The 22,804-nt window shown below is 45.5% G+C and overlaps 1 long non-coding RNA gene and 1 pseudogene across 1 annotated transcript; one reads left to right on the top strand and one right to left on the bottom strand.

The window, feature by feature from the left end:
* Nucleotides 1–4,412: 4,412 nt before the first annotated feature.
* Nucleotides 4,413–15,459, bottom strand: LOC140724312 (uncharacterized). Its single transcript, XR_012098090.1, has 4 exons — nucleotides 15,350–15,459; nucleotides 13,731–13,790; nucleotides 5,980–6,368; nucleotides 4,413–4,794 (listed from the first exon to the last, which is right to left on the bottom strand). It is a non-coding gene; the product is annotated as an uncharacterized lncRNA (long non-coding RNA).
* On the top strand, nucleotides 10,935–21,842 carry LOC140724311 (N-acetyllactosaminide beta-1,3-N-acetylglucosaminyltransferase 3 pseudogene; annotated as a pseudogene).
* The last annotated feature ends 962 nt before the right edge of the window (nucleotides 21,843–22,804 follow it).

Below are 22,804 nucleotides of genomic sequence, written 5' to 3'. Positions count from 1 at the left end.
TTTCACTGTAAAATTGTACAAAACAAAACTAATATACTAATCTTGCTTAAGATGATGAAAAAATTTTCATCTTTAACTTTATGACTTCTGGAGATCATTTCAACTTCTCTTCACTTAAATATTCACAGTAACATACATTTTGACGAGTGGTGCCCCAGACTTTTGCAAGCCACTGTATGTCGCTAATACACTGTGTGTAACACCCTCTGGTCCTCCGCTTCAAGGAGAGAATGACAGATTATCCGCTGATATTGGAAATGTTCTATGTTCGGAAATTTCTTGGTGAAACACTTGTGCAGCGGCTCCACAGCAATCACGTCCATCACTCACGGGGAGCAGAAAATCAGAACACTATTATATATTATTGCATCATGACTTTTCCTGTCCGTGACGGCATCTGTTCCGAACGTATTGGATGTCCCATTGTAAATCTGCTTCCATACCTTTATTGATGTTTGGACTTCTATTTCTTTCTTCGTGTCCAGATCAGCACTCCCGAGAACCCCGTCACACTATGTGAATATCCCAGCCACACTCACCCATGGAAGGTAAACTCGTACCTCAATTTTGACCCCTGTCTGCCCTTCGCTGACTAGCTGACAAAATGACCAATTTAATCCCACAACCGCCGACCCATTGAGCGAAGGGCTCTTCTCATGAGCCATTCTGTTCAGACCATTCAATACATAAGTAAACCGAGGTGCCATATTAGGAACATAAAAACAGAATAAACAATGTTGTGTTGTGTTTACAATGGAAGAGTCAAATAGGCAAATGCCATTGTCTACAACACTATCAACAACGCTAGCAATTCAGAGCATCTGCAAACCAATTGTTGTTACAATTGTTATGAATGCAGATGCTATGTCGGTTTAAACATATACACAAATTTGAGGGTCATGTGTACGGCGGTTGAATTACTTTGCTTCATACCGGTGCGAGCATTGGTGGCCGCTGGTTTACTACACGAAAGACTGCATGTATATCAATTGTATTCACATATAAAACGCTGTTGGTATCTCCGCAGGTCAGGTAGCATCTATGCAAATGAACAAACAGACGACGTCTCGGGCCAAGACCCTTCATCAGGGGGTAGAAAGGAAGGAGGAAGATGGCAGAATAAGAACCTCTTGAGGAGAGGAAAGGACAAGCTAGAAGGGAATGGGTGTTGCCAGGTTGGCGAAATAACAGTCTGAGTGATGATAGGTGAACAACGCAAAGGGCTGCAGAAGAAGAAAGCTGATAGGAGAGGAGAGTGGATCCAAGGAAAAGGGAAGGAAGAGGGGCGTCATGGGAAGGCGATAGGCAGATCAGGCGGAGCGATAAGAGGCCGAAGTGGGGAGAGGAAGTAGGGGAAAATACCGGAACTCAACGGAAATCGATGTTCTTGCCATGAGACTGCAGGCTACCTGGACGGAATTTGAGGTGTAGCACATCCGGCCTGAGAGTAGCCTCATTGTGGCACGAGAGGAAGCCACGGGTCGACATATCGGACCGTGAAAGGGGATCGGAAAGAAAATGGTTTGCCACTGGGAAATCTCGCTTCTGTTGATGGATGTGAGGTGCGACGAAGTGTTAATTAATTTGAAGAAAGGTCTTGGCCAGAAATGTCGACAGATTAATCATTTCCAAAGATGCTGCCTAACCTGTTGAGTTCCTCCAGCAATTTGTGCGAGTTGCAGTGAATTTGATTAAACGTTTACGTGCATTCAATATCTCCGTGAGCCTGAATATGATATTATTTTAAGGTTTTTCACTATGTTACAGGAACGTACAAACACCTTATTCTTTATTTTATTTTTCTATTGCAAGATCTATAAACGAGACAATTCCCAGAGTGAAACAGAACAGCCCATTTACAGCTTAACATTGGTCTATGGTGACAAAGTCCATGGATACACGGAATGGACAAGATCAACAATAACAATCATGAAACCGAGAGATGAGTCTGAGAGTGTTTCACATCAACATTCACTGACTTCTCCAATCGACATTTCTTCATCTTTGTCATGTTGTAATTTCGTGTCAAGCTATTCATACCTCATCACAATTGGGAGTTTACTTGAATGGCATCATGTTTATTTTAACCCCAGTTTTTGGAAAACACGTCAGCCTTGTGTGATATTAAATAGTTCGTGTGATGGAGCGAGTATAAATGAAAGAGCGTGGAGATTCGTCAGCTCAGAGTTTCTCCAGCGAGATCGCGGACAGCTAGAAGACAGGGTGAATCTCAGACAGCATGCGTGAAACCTTTTACCGTGTGAGGAAGATATGGTACTTGGTCATTGCCGTGATCGGTGTTCCTGGTAAGAACACAAGCAAATTAACATTTTAAGTTTTGTGTGCGCGGTCCGTGGACTCGTTCAGTGACCGACAGCGCTGTGATGTCGGAGTGTCAGAGAGTGCGGTGCAAACATTGCGACCAATCTCTGCTTTCGTTCAGAGGTTCCCTTCCTTTTTAATTCATGGCTTCTGTTGGAATTAAACCGGCAGCTGAAGCGTCCGTAGAGAGGAAGATCGGGTAGATGGATTCATTTTGTAGATTCATAGCAGGCAGTTTTGATTTATCAATGCAAAGCCGCTGTCAAGTAAACCCCGATAATCCAGCGCGCTCGCCACCTTTACGGTTATTTGGTTTTATACCGTTTCATTAGAGCGACGTGCTTTAAATTCAAAATTCAAGTTATTGTGCTCTGATTAAAGAAATACCTGCAAATTTGAAGGGAACGCGGGAAGCGAATGGACTTTGAGATTCAGGGGAGAGTGGTCCATTGCATTTGTAAGTCAGACTCCGAATATAAGTCAAGTAAGGGCCTGTGTGCGTGTTTTGTACCAGGGTTTATTACCACGCCCTGTTATCCGTGAAGTGAAGCAGGAGTTAAGAGCAAGCCCAGCGGTGTCCGTTAGGGGTCAGATGGGGTAAGGTGCACGCGATACTCCGCTCTTGTACAATGTGCTTCGGAACATTTAGAATAATGCTGAAGTAATTCGGAGCGGCCCCAAACGAGGCTGATCTTTTGGAGTACCTACACTGTCTTTGATGATATAAGCACCAGCGTGCAAAATACTTTAAAGTTCAGCGGGTCAAGCATAAACCTCAAAAATGAAAATTGAAACTTTCTGATCGGATTGGTTGAGAGCGTGTGAAGTAAACCCGGACAAGGGTAGTTGCGGAATTTAAAAGAAGCCATCCAAGCGGAGATGGGTGGGGGGGGGGGGGGGGTGTGTGCGGGTGATAAACGGGGAGTCAAGAAGGAGACGCAGGCATTGGAACGGTGGAAATGAATTTGCTTTGAACTTTGTAGATGGACAGAGGTGGAGGGAGCGGGACTTCGCTGCACAGTGAGAGTGCCAGGACATAGGTGACAGGAACGCGGTAATCAGCATCGCTGAGAAAGTTGCCGAGGTACCCAGGTTTTACACATCAGTCCAAAACCTGACGGGGGGAGATTTATATTGATTTCTCGGCGATCCGTTGATAACGCCTCCTTCCCAAACCCTGTTCCTTTTCCAGTATCGAGTACCTTCTCCGTTCACTCCGCATACATTCGTGAGAGGGATCTGAGATTCCCGCATTACTCCTTTTAAACCCCCAGAAATGAGTTGTCTGCACAGTTTGATTGTTCTCAATTTCCAGCTTGTCTCTGCCCTGAGACCCACTGATCGGCGAGACAGTAATTCACTCCTTCTGTTTGCTGTTCCCCCAGTGAATTTAGTGGCGATTGTGATCCTGCCCCGGGGAAAGTGCGGCCTCTCCACCTGCACCACTCGCTATCTGGTGGCCATGGCAACGGCGGATCTACTAACCATCATCTTTGATGTCATACTGTGGCGGCTCAGTTATTACTACTTCCCCGGGACTTTCCTGGACATCACCCCCGTGTGCAGTGTGATCGGTGCCCTGGGACAGGCAGCCACTGACTGCTCTGTCTGGTTCACCGTCATGTTTTCATTTGATCGGTTTGTCGCCATCTGTTTTCAGAAGCGGAAAGCGAAGTATTGCACCGGGAAAACTGCGGCTGTGGTTCTGACAACAACCGACGTCCTGATCTGTGTTAAAAATGTGCCCGACTTCTTCATATATCACTCTGTGAAAGTGATTGACAATATACCCTGGGACTATTATAAAGCCGGGCTACTATACGGATCCCGGGTGGGTGGGATATGACTGGTTTGCCACAGTTCTAACGCCATTACTCCCTTTCCTGTTAATACTACTGTTCAACGCTCTGACAGTCAGATATATTTTAGTGAACAGTCGCGTTCGTAAGGGTCTGAGGGGTCTGAACCAGGCGGAGAACCGCAGTGACCCGGAGATGGAGAGCAGGAGGAGGTCTGTGATCTTACTTCTCACCATCTCCGGGAGCTTCATCATCCTGTGGTCGGTATTCGTTGCCGAATTCCTTTATTATATCATCGCCGGATTGGATCCATATAATTACAACGATTCGGAATACATACTTCAACACGCTGGAATCATGCTGATGATATTAAGTTGCTGCACAAACACGTTAATTTATGGGGTAACTCAGTCCAAGTTCAGAGAGCAGTTCATCAGCGCAGCGAAATACCCGCTCACTTCAATTATTCAACTGATTAATGAACAGAATTTCTAAGATCTTCTCAGAGGCGGTCGCAGTGTTTTCATCTTGTTACTATGGAACTGACGGTCACCATAAACACAATCTCTCACAGTCTGGTACTTAGCACAGTTGCTGTATTTTACACTCCGGGTTTATCAGAGCCGCAAACACCAGTTTCACTCCTGAATCTCCCAGTCCATTCTTTCCGAATCTAAACACAAACAGACAAATTGAAGAACAAAGTGATTCAAACCGTACATCGGAGGGAATTTCTCTCATTCGGATAGTTCAAGAACGTTAAGCACTTCAGTAAATCACTATTCGGAGTTCCCATCACTCTCAATGTCCCTCACTGTCCATATCCAGGTTATTCACCGAATGCAGCAATTTAGTCGGCAAATGTGATTTTGTAAACTCCTCATGTTCTGTCTCATTTCCCGATGGTTACAAAAGTGTTCCTGATGTGAAATGGTCAAAAGGGCAGGCCCACAGTGAGGAAGATTTATGAATGTGGAACTGTCGATGGGATAAATTGGAAAAGACTACATCTGAGGAAAAGATAGGGGAAGACAGAACAAGAACGTGGGACGGGAATGCGGACAAGATATTCCACATGAGGATAGGAGATGGGGAAGAGAGATCCCACAGGAGAAACGGGATGGGGAAGAGAGATCCCAAAGCAGGAAGGGGGAAGTGGAAGAGAGACCACAGAGGAGCAAGGGGATGGGGAAAAGAGATCCCGCAGGATGAAGGGGGATGGGGAAGAGCGGTCCCACAGCAGTAAAGCGATGGGAGAAGTTAATCCAACAGACCGGATGACGCAGAAACCGATTTTTCTGGAGGGGTGGGTGTGACTTAAGTCCCACAATCGGGAGAGGAGATGCGCGCATGGGGTCTGGGTATCTGTTAGTGAGCACAGTCACACAGGTGGACTGCTGGTGATAGTCACACATGGGGAAGGGCAGGAGAGTACAATCTCACAATGCTATTTCTTTCCTTCTCACTGGGACAGTTTGCTGACGGTCTCTTGTCCCTCACCGGGAAGGGAGTGTGAATCTCTGACCCACCTGCTGCAGTCAGTGTCGGTCTGGGTGTCAGTAACAGTGAGAAAGAATATTGTCAATGGAAATGTCACAGGCAGTGAGAAACACGGTAATTCCTGTGATTTACTACCATTAAACCAATGGCCGTTGTTCACTGATCTGATGAAGACTCCAACATCCCTTCACAAGGAACCACAGAACCCTCCCGCCTTGGAGATTTACTGATCGATCCCCTGGGCATTTGTCACAATTCTTCTTAATCTGATTTTCTACAGTTTTATCCAAATTCCTTTACATTGAACCAACACAATGGAACGGTTTCACAGTTCAAAGGAAGAGACAAGTCAAGTTACCTCAACTCCTGGCACTTGTGCAGCCCGGGTCCCAGCCGCAGGATTCCTTCACACTGAATGAGGCAGTGTCCCAGGTCGAAATGTTATATTGTATCACAGAGTCCGATGACATGAGACAGGACCGCGCAGTCAATCGGAGTCAGTGTCATTCCACTGAATGAAAGTGTTTCCACAGATCCCAATGCGGCCTGAGCCAGTCCACGATTCTGAGACTCAAACAGGTAGTGCAATGTGTTCAGGAGGCTCCTTTTACCAGCTTCACTCCTCATGTTTCCACTCCGGCGTTTAACCTCCTCCTTCACCCAGTCAATCACCCGGCAGGGTTAAAAAGTACCAGCAGATTCACCTGGAGTCTGAGTCTTCCGTTATAAACTCTATTTTATTAGTAACTACGTGAATAAAGTGATATAGAAGGAGATAAAGTAAACAGGTTAGCAGAGTTTATATGTGCGCATACCTATCTGTATATATATGTATGTGTGTGTGTGTGTGTGTGTGTGTGTTTGTGTGTGTGTGTGTGTGTGTGTGTGTGTGTGCGTGTGTGTGTGTGTGCGTGTGTGTGTGTGTGCGTGTGTGTGTGTGTTTGTGTGTGTGTGTGTGTTTGTGTGTGTGAGTGTGTGTGTGTGTGTGTGTGCGCGTGTGTGTGTGTGTGTGTGTGTGTTTGTGTGTGTGTGTGTGTGTGTGTTTGTGTGTGTGAGTGTGTGTGTGTTTGTGTGTGTGTGTTTGTGTGTGTGAGTGTGTGTGTGTGTGAGTGTGTGTGTGTGTGTGTGTGTGTGTGTGTGTGTGTGTGTGTGTGTGCCCAAGCTTCCCCAGCTCAGGTGATTGGGTGATACAGTCTCACGGTGGGATGGTAAGTAATCAGTTCAGTTCTGGAATTTGGTTTGAGTAGAGTTGGAGAGAAAGAGTTAGAGTGTTGGTTTATCTTCCAGTGCCGATGCCGATCCTCCAAGTCGTCCTCCTTGCTTCCGAAACCTATTTAAAAGTCACCAACTTGTGACCACAGAAAAGGGGATGCCATCTTCTGTGGCGGATTTATCAACCCCAGACCAGGGTTAAACACACCGGCCGTACTCACTGGTGCAGGGTCGGGGTCATGATAACGTTTGATCATTTTTACGTGGACGAGCTTGGTAGCCTTTCATCGCTCAGGAGTCCTAATAACATAATTTAAAGGATCAATTTTCTTAATTATTTCATATGGTCCACTAACTCTCGCTTGAAGGGGGTTGGTAAGGAGAGGAAACAGCATCAGGACCCTTTCTCCAGCACGATATCTCTGCTCCCTCGCTCTTCTGTCATACCTCTGTTTCATGTTTATCTGAGAGTGCTGTAAATTCTGCTTCACAAGGTCACAAGCCTTGTTAAGTCTGTCTCTGAATTCGGAAACGTAACTGAGCCCGCTCCTACTCACATTCTGATCTGATCAATGCTCTCTGAGTAGGGTCAAAGGTGACATAATGTGCTTAGCTCTCAATTCTTTAACTACCCCCTGGAATGTTTTCGAAGTAAAGTTACTTCAGATTGGATTTCTTTAGGTAGACATACCAGTGTGAAAAGTTTGATAAGTGCTTTTACCACAGTCTTGGCCTTGACGTTCCCGAGAGGCACAGCTTCATGGAACCTAGACATCGCACACATGATGGTTAACACACACTCATAACCAGCTGCAGTCCTTGGCAATGGGCCAACACAATCCATTATGACCCTAGAAAAAGGTTCACCAAAAGCAGGTGTTGGTCTAAGTGGTGCCGCTGGGATCACCTGATCAGGTTTTCCCGCAGCCTGACAGGTATGGCAAGTCCTGCAAATGTTCACAACATGCTTCCTTAAATTAGGCCAGTCGGATTCCTTCATAATGCTGTTTACTGTCTTCCTCACTCCAAAGTGTCCACCTAAAGGCATGCTATGAGCCATGTTTAAAATCTCAGCCCTGTAGTCTTTCGGGACCCCAACTTGATGTTCAATGGCCCAATTCTCACTTGCAGGCACAGTAGGTGATCTCCGCTTTCTCAGTAACACCCCATCCTTAAGATAATATCCTACTGACTCTCTCTGAACCTCCTCTCCTGTGAGAGCTGTCTCCCTTAACGCAGCAATTTCAGAATCTCGACTTTGTTCCGCTAAAAATTCATCCCAGGACAAGGACAAACCTTTCTCCTCCTCCTTACTACCCACATTCTGATGCAATGTGGAAGGCAGAAAAGTCTCTGACAAAATTCTCATAAATTAAACCACTGTCAGACCAAGGAGATGGTGGTGGACTTTAGGAGGTCTAGGCCCCATATGGAGCCAGTGATCATTAATGGAGAACGTGTGGAGCAGGTTAAGACCTACAAGTATCTGGGAGTACAGTTAGACGAGAAGCTTGACTGGACTGCCAACACAGATGCCTTGTGCAGGAAGGCACAGAGTCGAATGTACTTCCTAAGAAGGTTGGCGTTATTCAATGTCTGCAGTGAGATGCTGAAGATGTTCTATAGGTCAGTTGTGGAGAGCGTCCTCTTCTTTGTGGTGGCATGTTGGGGAGGAAGCATTAAGAAGAGGGACGCCTCACGTCTTAATAAGCTGGTAAGGAAGGCGGGCTCTGTCGTGGGCAAAGGACTGGAGAGTTTAACATCGGTAGCTGAGCGAAGGGCGCTGAGTAGGCTACGGTCAATAATGGATAACTCTGAACATCCTCTACATAGCACCATCCAGAGACAGAGAAGCAGTTTCAGTGACAGGTTACTATCAATGCAATGCTCCTCAGACAGGATGAAGAGGTCAATACTCCCCAATGCCATTAGGCTTTACAATTCTACCTCCAGGACTTAAGAACTTTTTAAAAGCTATTAAATGCTTTTTGAGACGGTGATTTAGATGCATATCATATTTTTTTACTGAGTTAAGTATTGTATGTAATTAGTTTTGCTACAGCAAGTGTATGGGACACTGGAAAAAAGTTGAATTTCCCCATGGGGATGAATAAAGTATCTATCTATCTATCTATCTATCTATCTATCTATCTAATTGCATCAGCAGCTTTTTTAGACAGGGTTCGGGCTACTGCGCATGTGAGGTTCACATCAGTATCTGTGCGTGTGTCGTCAGACACAAGCTTGCTTGTTAGCTGTATTGTTGAATAAACTTCACCCTGGATAGGTGCCAACCTAATATTTACCAAACCCAGCAACATTACTAAGCTTACGAAGATCATGTTTACATTATGAAAATTCCCAAACAACCCATCCATTCCGATCTTTCGACTTTCAGCTTTACTCGTCTCCATAGTAACCCAGTCAGGTGGTCTCTCAAAACCAAAACAATCCTTTCTCTCTATATTGCAATCGTGAAAAACAACTCCACAACCTTGAAGGTGTTTACTTCCTATTGCGAAAACAAAATTCAACAGAGATTCACATAATTTACAGGCCATTGCCCTGCAAGCAGGGACAAAGGTCGCGAAACCGGTCCAAACCTCCCAAGTTCTTTATTCAAAAATCCAGAAACAGCCATTCTACATATTTCCAATAAAATTCGCATCACCAACTTTCAACTCATCACCAACTTTTAGAACACCGTCCAACACAAATAACTGAGAATCCTCAATTTCCACCGGCACCTAGGTTAACCCTTTATTCACTGAACCAAGACCATCCGGCTGAAAAAGACGGCATTCCTTTTCCACCGAGTCAGACAAAGTCAGACACCTCAGACGGGAGGCAGCAGGTATTGACGAGGTCGGTGAGCCCGAACTTGGAATACTGCCTTTGGGTTTGGACGCCTGTTACGTACCCCGTAACGGGTTAAAGAGCCAGCAGAAATGGGCCTACACGGAGTCTGAGTCTGCCGTTATAAACTCTATTTTATTAGTAAGTACGTGAATAAAGGAATATAAAACGAGATAAATTAAACATGTTAGCAGAGCTTATGCACATATACAGGTGAGTAAATAAGCTTCCCCAGCTCAGGTGATTGGGTGATACAGTCTCACGGTGGGATGGTAAGTAATCAGTTCATTTCAGGAATTTGGTTTGAGTAGAGTTGGAGAGAGAGAGTTAGGGTGTTGGTTTGTCTTCCAATGCCGATGTCGATCCTCACGTCCTCCTCCTGCTCCCGAAGCTTACAGTCACCGACTGTGACCGCAAGAAAGGGTTGCCGTCTTCTGTGGTGAATTTATCAACCCCAGACCAGGGTTAAACACACTGATAGCTCCCGACCCGTCACCCCTCTGTCCACACTGCGAGCAAAAACCCCACCCTTGTCGTGGGCACACAAAGCTCACCAGTGTCCTCCTTGCCTCAGGGGTCGTGTGTCTCCTGTGGTGTGTCTTGTGTGTCTCTGGTGTGTGTCTCCTGTGGTGTGTCTTGTGCGTCTCTGGTGTGTGTCTCCTGTGGTGTGTCTTGTGCGTCTCTGGTGTGTGTCTCCTGTGGTGTGTCTTGTGTGTCTCTGGTGTGTGTCTCCTGTGGTGTGTCTTGTGTGTCTCTGGTGTGTGTCTCCTGTGGTGTGTCTTGTGTGTCTCTGGTGTGTGTCTGATTAAAAAGTCAACTGACCTTGTATATATCTCCAAGTGCTGAACACGAGCTGTCCATCACATAGTTCCGCCTTTCAGTTTCCAAGGCAACTCACAGACTTTCTGTCTCCCTGCTGCTGATTTAGCACACAAGCTGTTCGCTCCCCCCTCTCTCTTTTAAAGGAACAGTCCACTTTACAATAATCTTTCGGATCTCGTCACAATCTAAACATAGCTACAAGATCTGTGATATATTCGCATATTTTTTAAGAAAGCTTTATTGATTGAATCTCAGCTGATGGCGGAAATTTCAAAACCTTGCAACATTTCATGGACGTACATGCATGTGTAAGTCACGTGAACCTTTTCCCCGCTCCCATTTTACCGCAGATCTGCCTTGTTTCCGAGGCTCCGCCCCCAGCTCTGATGACATAAATTACAGTCCTGCCTTCCTTCAGTTCTGTGTTGAAGCGGGTCGGCGGCGGCGGCGGATCGTCTGTAGGATCCGGATTGGGAGACGACCATCACCCCCAGAGTCGGGAATCCGGGGGAGGGTTCACCGTCCGGGCGTGAAAACAAGTTCTCATCGGTGAGTCCCGAGTGTGGACGTCTGATGTAAGGTAATGCACCAGGTTAACTTCCCCGATCTGGTGGCCTCCCTGCGCTTGCTGGACAGAACCTGCCGGGGTCGGTCTGTGTTGTGGGACCTTCACAACAAACCGACTGAGATGAGCCGCCGCTCAGTCCCTCTTGCCCTGGTCCTAGGAGCGTGATGGGGTGGTGATACCGAGACTGCACTCATCCATTGAGGTTTATCCCGGGAACTTTACCTTCGTCACCCAGTCCCGCATCGGGTCCAAACTTCACCTGGATCGATAGCCGGTGTCTACAATTGTTTTACATTATTCCAGGGCACGGGAAGCGGCCCTTCCCCCTGTTGTGTTCTTGCAGACAGAGAAGGTTAAACCGAGTAATCGCACCTTCGGGACACTGCTCCATCAGTCTGAGTAGATACATCTTTCGCCCGTTCAGACAAGGCAGAGAGATCCAGATCTCTCACGGCCTCTCGTTTTGGGTGGCCATCGTTGTGTTTATTTTTGTTGAATCCATGCCACTGTTCCGACTTGCTGAAGCGCAGCCAATGTTTCCGGTTTTATAACCCCAATAAATGCAACAAATAAGCCTTTTCCAGTGATCTGGGTTTCTCAAACTTGTACAGCACATTACAACAGCACATTGAGGTGATAACATATTGTTACAAATCCTTATGGTTACAGAGAGAGGGCAGTGAACATCGAGTTAGACTGGGAGATCAAGAGTCCAACTTATCACCGGGGAACATTCAATGTGCTTACAACAGCAGCCTGGACGGTTTCCTGGAGCCTGGTGCTGTGTGTTTTCAATGTTTTTTTTTTAAATCTTCGATCCGGCTGAGAAGAGAGAATAGCGAGGGTTTTGAGGATCTTTGATGCTGCCTGCTTTACTGATGCAATGGGAAGTGCAGTCACAGTCCAGGGAGGGGAGTCTGGTTTCTGTCATGTCCTCAGCTGTGCCCACATTTCCCTGCAGTTCCTTGCAGTCAAGGGTAGAGCGGTAGACTTATGAAGGCGTTATGTATCCGGATGGGATACTTTCTATGGCGCTTTGATAAGGTTTGGGGAGGGGCAATGTGCCTAAGCCAAAGTCATTGTTGTTTGATCTAGGCTTGTCATTTTAGAATCTTTTTCTAACGTTTTATTCAGTCCCTGTGTATTGCTGAATGACCACCAGTGACTGTCCTTGATCCCTCACCCAAATGTTCCATCTCCTCATTCACTCACATCTCGAGCAACCTCTCTCCAGCCCCAGTGTACCCACCTCAATGATGTACAGTATATCAGTAAAGTTTCCTGTAACATTTGACATCATTGTGAAGTATTATCCTGCACTGAGTTTTCCCAGGAATTGTTTATTTTTGTTAGTAGAACTACCAGAGGTTTAGTTGAATGCAACACCTGGTGAGGTAAGAGTTACAAGCTACGAGCCCAGGGTGTGGCAGGAAAGATTCCAGCATGTATAGAGCAGTAGTTGGTGATGGAATGTATACCTGCTTGTATACATTTTTTTATAACAATTTACTTGATTGTATCTGCGGAAATTTTGTAAAATGAATGGGAACTTCGATGAGACATAAAGTATGCTGCGGAGTTTGACAGGGACGTGGACTAAATAGTTCCTGTTTTGTGAGGGTCTGAAACCAAGCACCGCCAGCTGAAGACAGCCGAGATGTTTTTCTCTCTCCCTCTCCGGGTCTAGTGTGTCATGGTAATCACCGTCCTCAATATTCAGCAGAAGGAGAGTCTTTCATTTAATATTGTAATCCTGCAGTGTAGTGATACACAAATGAGTGAGATGTTACAGGTGAGAGGCAGGATTGATGCGCCGAGATCACAGTCTGATCTGGGTGGGTCACAGTGAATGCAAGATGCCAATGAAATTAAATATCCGCGGATAAAATCCAATGCATTGTTATTTTTTTTTAAAAAACTGTACTGTATATAAGCATGTCTCCCCTGTTTTATGTAACACCACAAGTCAAGATCACAACATATTCCTCATAGAAAAACTCGCAGGGGCAGATATCTGTCTGGTAAACCTTCCTCTGGTTTCCCACCTACCCACTCACATCTGACAGAAGGGAAACAACACTGCAGACGGTGATCCACAACAGATCTCACCAACCGACTATATAATGGAACCATCAACTCCTTACACCGCCTCCCCCCACGACCACCCCCCGCCCGGCTGTAATCTCCAGTGTGGGTGTTTCCATACTTTTGTCCACCAACCGAAATGCCGTTTAGGATGGACAGATAGTATCAATCCCGCCAGTGAAGGAATAAACAAAGCGAATCCTCAGTTCCCTCGGTCGGGGATCGGTAAAGCCCCGAGTATGGACGGATCTGTCTTCCTGTTACTGCAAGCAGTAGCCCGCGGACAGTTCCGAGGTGCGGGGAACTCGCAGCTCCCGAGTCTTTGCTGATGATTCGGAGCCGGGTTGAAAGTGCGGCGTTTCCGATAACACTGTCAACTGCCCCGGTTTCCCGCGGGAAATACACAGGAAGTCGATGCATTCAATTAGACGAAAGGAATTATTAATTTACTTAAAAGCGATTCGCTACAGTTCTAATGTCGATCAACGTTATCAATTCCATTCGTGTTCATAAAAGTGGCTGACTGCCTTTGTGATGTTTATATATCAGTATATACTGCTTCTTACCGTGTACCGCGGCTCCAGGTTCTGTTACCACCCTGTCCCAGTGAGGCTGTGTTACGGGTTCTGTAAGTAATGAACACACGCTGGTTAATGCTCAGTCAGCTCCTGGTGATAATCATTAACTAAACTCACAGCATTATCAGTGGGTCACTCCGTGACCTGTTCCTTAGCACAGGGTACGTTCTGTCTCCAAACAAACATCACCATGGAGATGAAATGTGATCTCAGTGATTTTGAGAGTGGAATGTTTGTCGTTGCCAGACGGTGCAGTTTGAATATCTCAGGAACTGCTGAACTCCTGGGATTGTCAAGTTCAACAGTCTCAGTTTGCGGAGAATGATGCTGTGAAAAAAATCAGGTAGCGGCAATTCTGAGAGAGAAAAATCGCCTTGGTAATGAGAGAGATCGGTGGTTAAAGGCGGACTGATTCAATCTGCCAGGAAGACAGTAACTCAAATAATCACGAACTACTGCACTGTGCAGAGAGGCATCACTGGACGCGAAACATGTCGAACATTGGACTGAATGAGCAACGGCAGTAGAAGACCATGGATATACAATCAGTGGCCGTATTATTAGGTACCGGAGGAGCATAACACAGTGCACATCGATATTTGTTATCAGCAATGAGATTTAACTCATAAAGTTTAATTTTTAATATCACTGACACATACTTGTTGTCTTTGCTAAAATAGCACACTCACTCCTGCAAAAAAATCAGACGGATCCGCAAAGCCACTCAATGTTAAAGACAGTATTGAAATGGTAGAAATGTCATAAGGGGACATGGAATGGACCCAAATGCAGGACGCAGGCACTGAAGTACTAGGGGCAGGACAGGGACAACTAAAGGATAGAACAAGTTGGGGTGACCGTGGCGTGAGGAACGTGGCATTCAAAGGTGATCCTGGTGTTCAGAGATAGCTCAGGCAAGGCAGGAGGATCCTGAGGATTCTGGCAAGGCAGGATCTTGGGGTTCATGGCAAGGCAGGATCTTGGGGTTCATGGCAAGGCAGGATCTTGGGGTTCATGGCAAGGCAGAGTCCTCCGCCAGGTAACGGCAATCTGACCTGACCTACCCGACGGAGGCGAGGGGTAAGTAAGGGGCAGAGACCTTTGGATGACTCATTGGCACTGCCGCCTCCCAGGCGTGAACACAGAGGCCTGGGCAAGACGCGGTAAACTGGGCAGGTGCGGGGTACCACCCGTCGGGACCGAGGGGTAGGAAAGTGGCAGAGCCCTCCGCCAGGTAACGGCAATCTGGCCTGACCTACCCGACGGAGGCGAGGGGTAAGAAAGAAGCAAAGTCCTCCGACGGGCAACGGCAATCTGGCCTGGCTTACCCGACGGAGGCAAGGGATAGGAAGGGGACTAAGTCCAGGGTGACTCTGAAACTGACTCACAGAACTAGTTGATTAGCGATGGGTACACCAAGCCGGGGCGAACAGGAACGAAGACCAGGCGAACAGCACCAGCAGGACAAACATGACGCACGGGTCTGCACAGGGAAAACAGGGCGACCAGCGCAACACAGGACGAGGAGGTCAAAACGGGATGGACAGTCGGACAGTCGGACAGCGCGAGCAAGGCAAACCGAACGGAACCGCGGGACGAGCACCTACCAGGGAAGCAGGACAAAACAGGTTCAGAGCAGGACGACCCCCAACTAGACTCAGTCTCAGAGCCCCTTATATCCACCTACCAGCCGATGGGCAACAGTTGCGCCTCCTTGAGTCCAAACAAGCCAGAATGATCCACAGGTGTGACTAATTAGCTCAAGGGTGAAAGGAGGGACGGCTACAAGACCCGGAGTCAGGAGTCCGCGGACCAGATCAAGACCCGGAATAGGGGCTCCGGACCGGACCATAACAAGAAACACTAGAAAACCTGCCGTCACAAGTGGGCGTATTAACTCATCGTAACGTTGCCCACCCACTACAGTCTCTGTGTTTACTCTGTGCTGAGCTCCTGATTCTGTTACCAGCGAATCCGAGCACCGGAGTTCCGTGGGACCAAACAGTAAGTGAACACAATCAGAGTAATGTTCAGTTGACAACACACACATAAGCCTGCACGTCACACTCATCAGCACGTAACTCCACACCCTGCTCCACAGCGCAAGAACTAAACGACACAAAAACTCCTTCGAGCCAATGGTTCTGATGTGCTGTTCGATCCAGGCTTAATTTTGCACCTCAGTAGACGGTGACAAAGATTACATACAGTATCTCACGACAAATCGATCTGCTCCAGGGAGCAACCGCGACCCGCATCCTGGTTCAGATCGGGTGGTGTCATCGCATGAAATTATTCTTTACTTTGGGACCAATTTACTTCAGTGACAGCTGAGGGCAGAAATCGCTGTGGGCTTGTAGGAAAGACGCAGTCAGGATGGGACTTCTGAACTCTGGTGAAAAGTTATGATTTTGAAATAATCTTTTCTTTTGAACACTGGACATTCCCTTTCGCCAGATTTAACTGTGCCCCGGCAACCTGGAACAGCACTGATCTCAGAGACAACTTCATACTGCAATCTTAAATATTTGTCCACAATTGGACCATTACACTGAAGGGCAACAACTATGTGGAGATTGCAAACTGGAGATAACCACGTCCAAAAGAATACAACATATTTCACCATCAGATTAGTGCTCACTTACTGGAAATAAATAACCTTATCAATCAGATGACTTTCCTGACTAAAAGGTCTATTTAAGTTACTCCCGTCGGTGTGTTACCCCGCTATCTCCTTTACTTTACAAATACCTTAGCTGTTTAAAGAAGAAGAAGTACTGGCACTATTAAGGAATATAAAAGTGGATAAGTCTCCGGGACCTGACAGGATATCTGCTAGGACCTTGAGGGAAGTTAGCGTAGAAATAGCAGGGGCTCTGACAGAAATATTTCAAATGTCATTAGAAAAGGGGGTTGTGCCGGAGGATTGGCGTATTGCTCATGTGGTTTCATTGTTTAAAAAGAGTTCTAAGGGTAAACCGAGCAATTATAGGCCAGTCAGTTTGACGTCAGTGGTGGGTAAATTAATGGAAAGTATTCTTAGAGATGGTATATATAATTATCTAGATAGAACAGTTAACATGGATTTGTGCGAAGAAGGTCATGTTTGACAGATCTTATTGAATTTTTGAAGAGGTTACCAGGAAAGTTGACGAAGGTAAAGCAGTGGATGTTGTCTATATGGAGTTCAGTAAGGCCTTTGCCAAGGTTCCACACGGTTGGTTAGTTAGGAAGGTTCAACTGTTAGGTATTAATATTGAAGTAGTAAAATTGATTCGACAGTGGCTGGATGGGAGATGCCAGAGAGTAGTGGTGGATAACTGTTTGTCACGTTGGAAGCCGGTGACTAGTGGTGCGCCTCGGGGATCTGTACTGGGACCAGTGTTATTTGTCATATACATTAATGATCTGGATGATGGGGTGGTAAATTGGAATAATAAGTATGCTGATGATACTAAGATAGGTGTCGTTGTGGATAATGAAGCAGATTTTCAAAGCTTACAGAGAGATTTAGGCCATTTAGAAGAGTAGACTGAAAGATGGCAGATGGAGTTTAATGCTGATAAGTGTGAGGGGCTACATTTTGGTAGAACTATTCATAATAAGACAATCATGTTAAATGGTAGGGCATTGAGGAATGCAGTAGAACAGAGTGATCTGGGAATAATGGTACATAGTTCCCTGAAGGTGGAATCTCGTGGATAGGGTGGTGAAGAAAGCTTTTGGTATGCTGGCTTTTATAAATAAGAGCATTGAGTATACGACTTGGGGTGTAATGTTAAAATTGTACAAGGCATTGCTGAGGCCAAATTTGGAGTATTGCGTACAGTTCTGGTCGCCGATTTATAGGAAAGAGGTCAACAAAATAGAGAGAGTACAGAGAAGATTTACTAGAATGTTACCTGGGTTTCAGCACCTAAGTAACAGAGAAAGGTTGAACAAGTTAGATCTTTATTCTTTGGAGCGTAGAAGGTTGAGGGGGGACTTGATAGAGGTATTTAAAATTATGAGGGGGATAGATAGAGTTGACGGGGATAGGCTTTTTTCCATTGAGAGTAGGGGAGATTCAAACAACAGGACATGAGTTGAGAGACAGAGAGTAAAAGTTTAGGGGTAACACGAAGGGGAACTTCTTTACTCGGAGAGTAGTAGCTGTGTGGAACAAGGTTCCAGTAGAAGTGGTAGAGGCAGGTTCGATATTGTTATTTTTAAAAAATTGGATAGGTATATGGAGAGGAAAGGAATGGAGGGTTCTGGGCTGAGAGCAGGTCGGTGGGACTACGTGAGAGTAAGCATTCGACACGGACTAGAAGGGCTGAGATGGCCTGTTTCCGTGCTGTAATTGTTATATGGTTATTTGTGAGGTGATGGACATTCAAATGAAGTAGAACTTGTACAATGAATGGCAAGGCGCTGACAAGTCAGTTCACTGAAAGGCAGGATGGTGAAAAAACTCGTTTAGCATGCTAGCCTTCATCAGTTATGGTGTACAGTTCAGGAGCGGCGAATTATTTGCAGTTACATAATTTGTTGTTGAGACCACTTTTGGAATATTATCTACAATTTTGGTTACCCTGTTATAGGAAAGACACTGCCAAGTTGGAGAGGGTGCAGAAGAGATTTAGGAGGATGTTTCTTTGGACTACAGGGCATGGATTACACAGAGGTTAGCCATGCTGGACCTTTATTCCTTGGAGAATGAGAGGTGACCTCAGAAGTCTAAAATCATAAGGGGTATTGATAAGGTGGATTGTCATTATTGGAGAGTTGGAGAGTCCGAAATGAGAGGTCACAGATAGAAGAGAGGAGGGAAAAAATTGAAAAGAGATCAATGGGTTAACTTCAGTACACAGAGGATTGTGAATACCTGGAAGAAGCTACCAGAGGAAGTGGTTGAAGTGGGTTCCACTGCCACATTTAACAGGCATTTGGACGGGTACATGGAAGGGAGAGGCTTGGAGAGTTATGGGCCAAACTAGAAAACTGGGACTAGCAGGGAGGATGCTGTGGTTGGTATGGACCAGTTGAGCCGAAGGGCTTGTTTAGATCGCATTACTCTAGGATTCCATAATTCTAAAGTGACACAAGTTGCATCCCTGTGCAAATAGTTTTACTTGTACACATCGTTCTGCTATCAGTCACTGGTGTCTTTCCACGGCTCCTGGCATCCAAGGTTTTACTCATACACATTGTGGATCATGCTATCTATCTGCCTTGTTCTGCTATCAGTTACTTGTGCTTTCTCTGGGCTCCTGGATTACAAGGTTCACTGCTCTTCATGAAGCGTAAATTCCTGCCATAGGTGATGCTGGTGCCGTTTTCCTTCAATAGATATGGGCCTGCGATGGCTTCGCTGTCTTGTCACAATTGCTTACTACTGAATGTCTGGGTGGAATCAGCCTTGCCATTGGGACTAGTTATGCCTTAGTTGTAGCCTTTCATAAAGTGGTTTGACCAATGGATGGCAGGGTGGGTGGGCCACTGCTAATTTAACTTTGAATACACTTCTCTGGTTAAAATAGAAGCAAAAAGCCAAGGTCCTTGAGTATACTTCTCTTTGTTTCTCCTATTGTAGGCATACATAGACCAGGTTGAAATGCCCTGAAAATCAGATGCTTTCAGTAGCTGTACTAACACGTTACCTTCCCTGCACTGCCATATATTCAGTTACTAATCAATGGTCAATAATAGATCATCTTCCATAGTATCAATAACCTGTGAACTTAAACTGAATGTTGACCGAGATGGGGCCTTCCTCTTTAGAGCAAAGGGGGAGGAGATGTGATTTGATAGAGGCGTATAAGTTGATAAGATGCATAGATAGAGTGGACAGCCAGCAACATTTTCCCAGAGCAGAAATGACTAATAAGATGGGGCATAATGTTAAGGTGATTAGAGAAAAGTTTAGGGGATTGTCAGAAGTAGTAATTTTTAAAAGAAAATGGTGGGTGTATGGAATGCACAGCCTGGGTGGTGATAAGGGTCGATGCATTACTGAGATTTAAGAGGCTTCCAGATAGACACATGAATGAAATAAAAAAATGGAGAGCTATTTGAGAGAGTAGGGGTACATTGATCTTGGAGCAGATTAAAAGGTTGGTGCAACATCATGGGCCAAAATGCCTGCATTGTGCTATATTGCTCTATGTCTGGCCCAGCTCAGTTTAAGCCCCGAGAGGAGTGATGAAAGCTCTGAAGCGAGGTGGAATAAAGCCTTTGGAATAATATATCTTTAATGCACCGAAAGAAACTATACGATTTTCAGTTTAATGACAGATGGTATCCTATAGGTAGATTTGTTTTTCTGCTGGGATGGAATGCTTCAGGTCAATTAAACTTTCTGTAGGGCCTTGCCTATTCCTTACCTCACCACCATTTTGAGGTTAATATTACAAAGCATTAGTGAACCTCATTACAGTTTAAACTTCTCATTCTTCTCAAGCATCATGTAAATGTAAAGTTTTCTTTGAATTACTCCATATTTTTTCTCTATTTCAGGTGAAAGATGAGAAGACATCAGCAATTCTATGTGAAAGTACTGCTGGGTGTTTTGATTACTCTGGGATTGTTCTTCATGTTCTGGAATAATGACAAACGTCGAGAGACTGATGATGTTGCAGAAACTGTTCATCGCAAAGATCTGCCCAAGGTTGTTACTGCTGATGCAACTAAATCAGTGCTCAAGCCAAAGTGCCACGCGAACAGGACATTGTTGCACCTGTCCTCATTTCATCAAGAGAAAGAGCACATAAAAAACTTCTTGATGTATAAACACTGTCGAGAATTTAACATGATTCAAAATGTCCCAGACAAATGTGGTGGTCGAGAAGGATCTCAGAATGTCTTCCTGCTCCTGGTGATCAAATCTCACCCTTTCAACCAGGATCGGCGGGAAGTGGTAAGGAAGACCTGGGGCAAAGAACGCGAATTCAATGGGGTCCTAATTAAGAGAGTCTTTATCTCTGGTGTCTCTCCTGACCAAAAAGAAAGTAGGAAATTGAATCAGCTGTTAGCAATGGAAAACAGAGAACACAGAGATGTCCTACAATGGGATTTCTTGGATACCTTTTTCAACCTCACCCTCAAACAATACAAGTTGCTGCAGTGGGTCTGTGAATTTTGCCCCAGTGCTAAATTCATCTTCAATGGAGATGAAGATGTCTTTGCCAACACCGATAACATGGTTGATTACTTGCTAGGCATGAAGGTTCACCAACACCTGTTTGTGGGCCGTCTCATTTATGGGTTTGGGCCCAAACGCCAGAAGTCGAGCAAGTATTATGTGCCAGAAATAGTGACCACTATCAAGTCTTACCCACCATACGTTAATGGAGGGGGCATACTTATGTCTGTGTATACAGCTCATATCATTTACCACATAGCCCAAGACCTTGAACTATACCCCATTGATGATGTATTTTTGGGGATGTGCCTGGCCAAGGCTGGACTAGCCCCACGCTCCCATAGTGGATTCAGGGCAGCTGGTATCAGTGTTCCTTCAACCCAAGAGGACTCTTTCAATCCTTGCTATTACCGTGAGTTACTGCTAGTGCACCGTTTTCAGCCTTTCAAACTGCTACTGATGTGGGATGCGGTGCATGATGCTAATCTGAATTGTGCTCATGCTGCCCAGAAGTCTGCATCCACGAAAAGGACCGCATGAGTCATGAGAGAATGTAGCAACTGTTGGAATGTAATGCAGTTTGTAAACATGTGTTAATCAGTTGTTTATGCAATGTAAGAAGGTTAATTCCTAAATTATATTGGAGGATACATTAATTCATAGGGTTGGTGCCTTTCTACATTCCACAAATGTTTGTAAAGCTGTCAGGTGTCATCACTCAGCCTAATTCTTACTGCACCCATAATGACATTACAATATTGATAGGCGCACCACAATTTAAGTCAATTGTAAAGTTATTCCAAGTGAGCAGTCCTTGTTGCATTGCGTGCAGATAGGTACAGCATGTTCACTTGGGGCATTTGTATAATAAGCCACCAATAAAATTTTTAGTAGCAGTTATATCTGTGTATTTTTTTCTTGCCGTTTCTTACATGTCCCTTGCAAAATATGAAAGACACAAATGTGTTTCTTGGACTGGAACTGTGAGGACAACAAAGAATCTAGATCTAAAATTGTCTCAGGGTTGGAGGAATAGAGAAACTTATGGTCATCACTTCTGTAGTCAAATGTCAGCCTGCATTGTGTCTGTGTAACTACATATCAAATAGAAGCACACACGCAGGAGATGGCTTTAACTGGAGTATTCACATTGCAGAGAGGGAAAGAGATCAATGAACATGTGCGGACAACAGGTCAATATGCATACATAGACGGCAGTCCATATGTAGTGCGAAGGGGAGTGGCATTAGATTTGGCAGGTGTCTTGTCCGAGACAATGTACTCGGTTGCCAGTGTCATGTTGCTGTCATTGCCATGGCCATCACTGAGAGGTAAGTCCGGTAGCTTTGACTAGTGGCCAACCAGGACATCGGAAATCTGGAGAGGAGGGGACTTCAATAAGGCTCATTGTCCGAGGGGCAGCTCACGGCAGTGCAATAGAGCAATCGGTGACCAATCAACTAGTGGCCAATCGGCATTTGGGATTGATTAGTAAGAGCAAATTAAAGGAAGGTGGGACAAACCCTTTTGCCGTCGTCTGAGTAGAAACATAGAAAACCTACAGCCCAATATGGGCCCCTCGGCCCACAGAGCTGTGCCGAACATGTCCCTACTTTAGACCTACCTAGGCTTTACCCATAGCCCTCTTTTTCTAAGCTCCATGTAACCATCCAGGAGTCTCTTAAAAGACCGTATCGTTTCCGCCTCCACCACCGCCGCCGGCAGTCCATTCCACGCACTCACCTCTCTCTGTGTAAAAAAATCTTACCCCTGACATCTCCTCTGTACCTACTTCCAAGCACCTTAAACTATGCCCTCTCATGCCAGCCATTTCAGCCCTGGGGAAAGCCTCTGACTGTCCACACGATCAATGCCTCTCATTATCTTGTACACCTCTATCAGGCGACCTCTCATCCTCCATCGCTCCAAGGAGAAAAGG

This window comes from Hemitrygon akajei, unplaced genomic scaffold, assembly GCF_048418815.1.
Source record: "Hemitrygon akajei unplaced genomic scaffold, sHemAka1.3 Scf000187, whole genome shotgun sequence".
NCBI classification, from domain to species: domain Eukaryota; kingdom Metazoa; phylum Chordata; class Chondrichthyes; order Myliobatiformes; family Dasyatidae; genus Hemitrygon; species Hemitrygon akajei.
The sequence above is the reverse complement of the archived record's forward strand: the minus strand, read 5'-3'. Positions and strand labels throughout refer to the sequence as shown.